The following is a 5,624-nucleotide window of genomic DNA, read 5'->3' on the forward strand; positions in this document are numbered from 1 at the left end:
ACACTTTTTGTACATAAGCACCAGGAGATATGTACAAAAGGTTTACTTTTGTAAATATTACTGGTGAAGTGAACATCTTTTCCATGTGTTTATTGGTCATTTGTGGATACTCTTCTGAGGAACGCTTTTTATTTATTTTATTTTATTTTTTTGCGCTTTGACCATTTTTCTGTTGAGTTGTCTGTTTTTGCTTCCTTTTCTTCCTTTCTTCCTTCCTTTCTCTTCTTTCTTTCTTTCTTTCTTTCTTTCTTTCTTTCTTTCTTTCTTCTTTCATTTTGAGGGGTTCTTTACGTATTTTGGATACTAATCTTAAATAAGCTTTATTTGTGAAAATGCCTTCTCTCAGTTTGTGACTTATTTTTTCCACTTATTTTTATGGTATCTTTTGGTGTCATCATAATTTAATTTATCAAGCTTTCCTTTCATGATTTGTGCTTTGTAATTTCTTGCTTAAAATTTTTTTCTACTCTAAGGACATAAAGATATTCACTTATTTTTTTTCCTGAAAGATAAACAAGTTTGTTTTTCATATTTATGTTCCTTTATACATCTGAAATTGTTTTTTTTTAAATAGCACTTGATGACAGTTAACAGTCACCAAATAGTAGGCACTGTGGTCAACCCCTTTGCTGCCTCCACTGATCACAGGTATCATTTTTTTAATGCTTATTTATTTATTTTGAGAGAGAGAGAGATGGAGCACGAGTGGGGGAGGGGTAGAGAAAGAGGGGGACAGAGAATCCTGAGCTGTGACCCTACAAACTGTGAGATCTTGCCCCAAGCTGAAATCAAGAGTCCCACGCTTAACTGACTGAGCCATCCAGGCACCCCTGAAATTGATTCTTGTGAATGGTTTCACTGCGGTAGAAGGTTATTTTAATGGTCCCGGTTCTTCACCTCTTCTCCTATCCTCTTTGTGACTTCAAGTTCCTCCCACAAAGTTAGATGTTAGTTAACCAGCTCTTGCATTGGGATCAGTCTCTGGCTTGTTTTGGCTAACAGAATAAGCTTCAAGCCTAGGCCTTAAGAGGCCTTGTGTGTTTCTGCTTCTTCCATTGCTACGAGAAAAACATGTCTAGGCTTGTCTACCAGTCCCAAGAGGAAGAGAGCTATTCCAAGCAAGCAACCTGAGCTGAGTCCAATGGATTTCAATAGAATTACAAATAATTAGGACTTGTCACTGATGATAAACCATCACTGTTTTAAGCCACTGGGTTTAAAGTGGTTAGTTCTGTAACACTAGTTAACTGATACAGGTGCTGATTCAATTTCTTTTCTTTTCTTTTTTTTTTCTGGATGAAAACCAATTGTCTCTCTTTTCATTATATATAGTGATATCTCTAGTCTTTTGGTTTTCTTCTGGTTAGCATTTGCCTATTAAGTTTTTTTCCATCTTTTTACTTTCAGCCTATTTTTTAGTCCTTATGGGTTAACTGTATCATTTTTTTAATTCCATCTAACAATGTTGCTCTTCGAAGTAGAAAGCATAGTCATGTTTATTTATAGTGATTATTATGATTTTGAATTCATTTCTACCATCTTAACTTTCCTTTTCTCTTTGTCTTACATTTTCTATGTTCTTTTTTTCTCCCTTTTGCCTTCTTTGGGACTTGTTTGTTATTATGTTTTTTTTTTTTCATTCTACTTTTTCTTCTAGTTTTTAATTAAATATACCCTTTCTATTAAATTTGTGATTATCTTAAAATTTGAGTATGTATATTTAACTTAAAAATGTTCAAAAATAATCACTATTTTAATCCTCTTGAAAATTATATGGACTTTAGAACTCCTTAACCATATTCTTGATAACCATATTCTGTACTATTGTTTTCTTTTACTTTTGTTCTTCTTATTTATTTTTATTATTTTTTAAAAGTTTATTTACTTAAAAAATTCTTTTTAATATTTATTTATTTTTGAGAGAGAGAGAGAGAGAGAGCATGAGCAGCAGAGGGGCAGAGAGAGGGAGACACAGAATCCGAAGCAGGCTCCAGGCTCTGAGCTGTCAGCACAGAGCCCAATGCAGCGCTCGATCCCATGAACTGTGAGATCATGACCTGAGCCAAAGTCGGACACTCAACTGACTAAGCCACCCAGGCACCCCTAAACTTTATTTTGAGAGAGAGAGTGTACGTAAATGTGAACAGGGAAGGGGCAGAGAAAGAGAGAGAGAATCCCAAGCAGGCTCTGTGCTGTCAGTGTGGAGCCCAAGGCAGGGCTTGATGCCATGAACCATGAGATCATGACCTGAGGTGAAATCAAGAGTTGGACATTTAACTGACTGAGCCACCTAGGTGCCTTTGTTTTATCTTTTTAAAAATGCCACAAGTTAGACATTGTTATCATTGCATTCAATGTTTATTTAATTTGCCAACATATTTACTATATTTTCTCCCAGTATTTCCTCCTGCATTTCAGATCTTTGGGGCTTTGTCTTAGAGTCCTTCCTTTAGAAGTTCCTTTAGTAAGCATCTGCCAATGATAAACTTTCTCCAATTTTGTCTGAAAATGTCGTTATGCTTATCTTGAAAGTTTACTACACAATTCTAGGCTGAGAGTTATTTTCATTCAACATGTTGAAGGTATTATTTCCATAATCTTCTGGCTTCTATGATTACTTTCAAGATGTTAGCAGTCATTTTAATTGGTCATTTGTACATATTCTTTCTTTTCTCTCTAACTTCATTTAAGACCTCTTTAATTTAGGTATGCTGCAGTTTCTCATGATGTGTCTAAATAAGGATTTATTTACACTGGCATTGTTGTAATTCTTGAATCTGAGGATTTAAATCTTTCTACAGTTCTAGCAATTCTCTGGCATCTCCTCATTCTCTTTATTATCTTCTTTTGGCTGTCCTTTCAAACATATTTCTATCTCTTCTCTCCGCCAAGTCTCTTGACCTCTCTTTTTTTTATGGTCAGTCTTTGATTCTCTTTGCTGCATATGGATACTCAGATTTACCTTCTGGTTTACTGGTTCGGTCTTCAGTTTTGTCTTATCTGATCATTAATTTGACAATTAAGTTTCTAACCTTAATTATTGTAGTTTTCATTCCTAGAAGTAACATTTCATTTAGAAAAATATTTATTTATTTTGAGTGAGAGAGAGAGAGAACACAAGCAGGGGAGGGGCAGAGAAAGAAGGAGAAAGAGAGAATCCTAAGCAGACTCCATGCTGTCAGTGAAGAGCCCAACTTGGGGCTCGATCTCACAAACCCTGAGATCATGGCTTGAGCTGAAATGAAGAGTTGGACGCATAACTGACTGAGCCACCCAGGTGCCCCAACATTTCATTTTTTAAAATCCTGTCCATTTTTTTTCTCATTTCTTATTTCTTCATAATTTTCAGTACTTTTAAAAACACATTAAACTCACACTTTTTTATTGAATATACTATAATTCCAATATCGGTAATTTCCATAGTCTGATTGAATGAATCGATTTTTCTGCTGACTCTTGTTTATGGTGACTTGGTTCCTTCTGCGTTTTGTGGTTTTTATTTGTAAACTCACAGTTATTGGAACTCTGTCCATGGGAAGTCTATGAGGCCTGGTTTGAAAGTGTCTTCTGTAAGAGACAATTTTCATTTGCTTCTGTAAGCCAATTAGGGTGTTACAAAATCAAGAGCTATTTTGGTTTACCTTAAATTTGTTTTGTTTTGTTTTGTTTTTAGTCCACTTAGATAATGTGAAGTCTGTTATCAAATCAAAAGGAAAGTTGACTTGAAGCTATTAGTTTTCAGGCATTCTCACCATCTTTTCCAGAATCCGGAATCCAGAGCCCTTCCTCTGTGTGGCAGAGGATAGGGATTTTTGTTTTGTTTTATTTTGTTTGTTTTTTTCAGCTTATCTTTTTTCACTGAGAATGTTTCCTTTCATGACTTCAGCTTTGTGGAAGTATCTTAATCTTAATTTTTGCCTTAAATTGACTCTGTTTCCTTTTCCTTATTAAACTTGAAATCTTCAGACTTCTAGAAATCAGAAAATATCAGCAAGTGGCCTCAGAAAACTCTGTCCTTTAGTGCTTGACTCTCTTTTTGCATTCCAGCTATTAAATAATTTTTGCCTCTGAAGAATTCCTTTATTTTCTTCCATCGAGGCTATGGTCCTAAAGGTTTTAAAAATGTTTTATTCTGAATTTTTCTGGTACAGAAGCATTCCTTGGGGGTACACCATGTTGCTGCAATTGTAAGTCTAGAAATTTAAATATTTGATGTAGTCAAATCTATCAACGTTTTCTTTAATGGGTTTTGGTTTTGGTATTAAACTTAGGAAGTCCTGCTCCATTTCAAGAATATTCAAATATGTGCATATATTTTCTTTTGTACTTTCATGGTTTCATGTTTTAAATGTTTAAATATTTAATTCATTTAGAATTTATCTTTTTTAAAAAAATTTTTAATGATTATTTATTTTTGAGACAGAGAGAGACAGAGCATGAACAGGGGAGGGTCAGAGAGAGAGGGAGACACAGAATCTGAAGCAGACTCCAGGCTCTGAGCACAGGCTCTGAGCCTCAGCACAGAGCCCGAGGCGGGGCTCAAACTCACGGACCATGAGATCATGACCTGAGCTGAAGTCGGACGCTTAACTGAGTGAGCCATCCAGGCGCCCCTAGAATTTATCTCGATGAAACACAAGAAGTAGAAATCTACTTTTATTTTTTCTTAGGCAGTTAACTTGTTGTCCCCAAATCTAGGTAATTTGTCAAAACATAAAAATATGAAATAATAAAGGCTGAATTAATTATCACCAATGAGAAGGGGTACTTGTTAGCTGCATAATATGGAAAACCAATTATGAAAATGAATGGTTTTGTATTTTTTAAAGTATCTTAATTTCCTTTGTACTCTTGCAAAGATAATGGACTTTGCCTCCTTGGTTTTATTTGCCAGTGCCTATTGTGGAAGATATCTTTTTTTCCTTAAAAATTCCCAGGATACTATAAAATGGGGCATTAAAATAAGGAACTCAGGGGAACTGGAGATTTTTGCTGACCTCATGTATAGATTCTGTTTTTCTGAAATCAGAATCTTGCATATATTGAATTTCATGAATTGAATTATATTGTGACATGATTATTGGTGGTCTACTAGAGAATTAGAAACAGATACACATTAATTTAGAAGGGGAAATTGGAACTTGAGAGGGGTGCAGGGATAACCTCAATGGAGGAATATTAGGCTCTTTTTCATAGATTAGATTGTGCTTTCTAGTCAAGTTTCCCTGTATCTATAGATTCATTTCCATGCAAACTAGAAATTTGCTGTTCTATGAGGACTTGCATTATGGACATACTCTCAATCATTCAGCAATTATTTGTTGACCCTTTGAAATCTCATGTTGGGTTTTGTGTAGGATACAAAGAGACTTCATCCCTCATTTATTTATAATGTAGGAGAAGAGGCTATTTTTATTAATGGAACATATGAATTATTAGCCACGTTTTTTCCCCAGAAAGTCAAATAATAGGGGTATGTTTGAAACTAAAAGTCCGTGGAAGAGACTTGACTCTGTTTCATGCTTCCAGATGTTATAGTGTTTTCCACTTACCATCAGAGCATTGGCTGCTATTGGCCTGTGGTTAGAGATGAACAAGGCAGTTTGGAATTGAATTAGGATTCT

This window comes from Lynx canadensis, chromosome A3 (assembly GCF_007474595.2).
Source record: "Lynx canadensis isolate LIC74 chromosome A3, mLynCan4.pri.v2, whole genome shotgun sequence".
Classification (NCBI taxonomy): Eukaryota; Metazoa; Chordata; class Mammalia; order Carnivora; family Felidae; genus Lynx; species Lynx canadensis.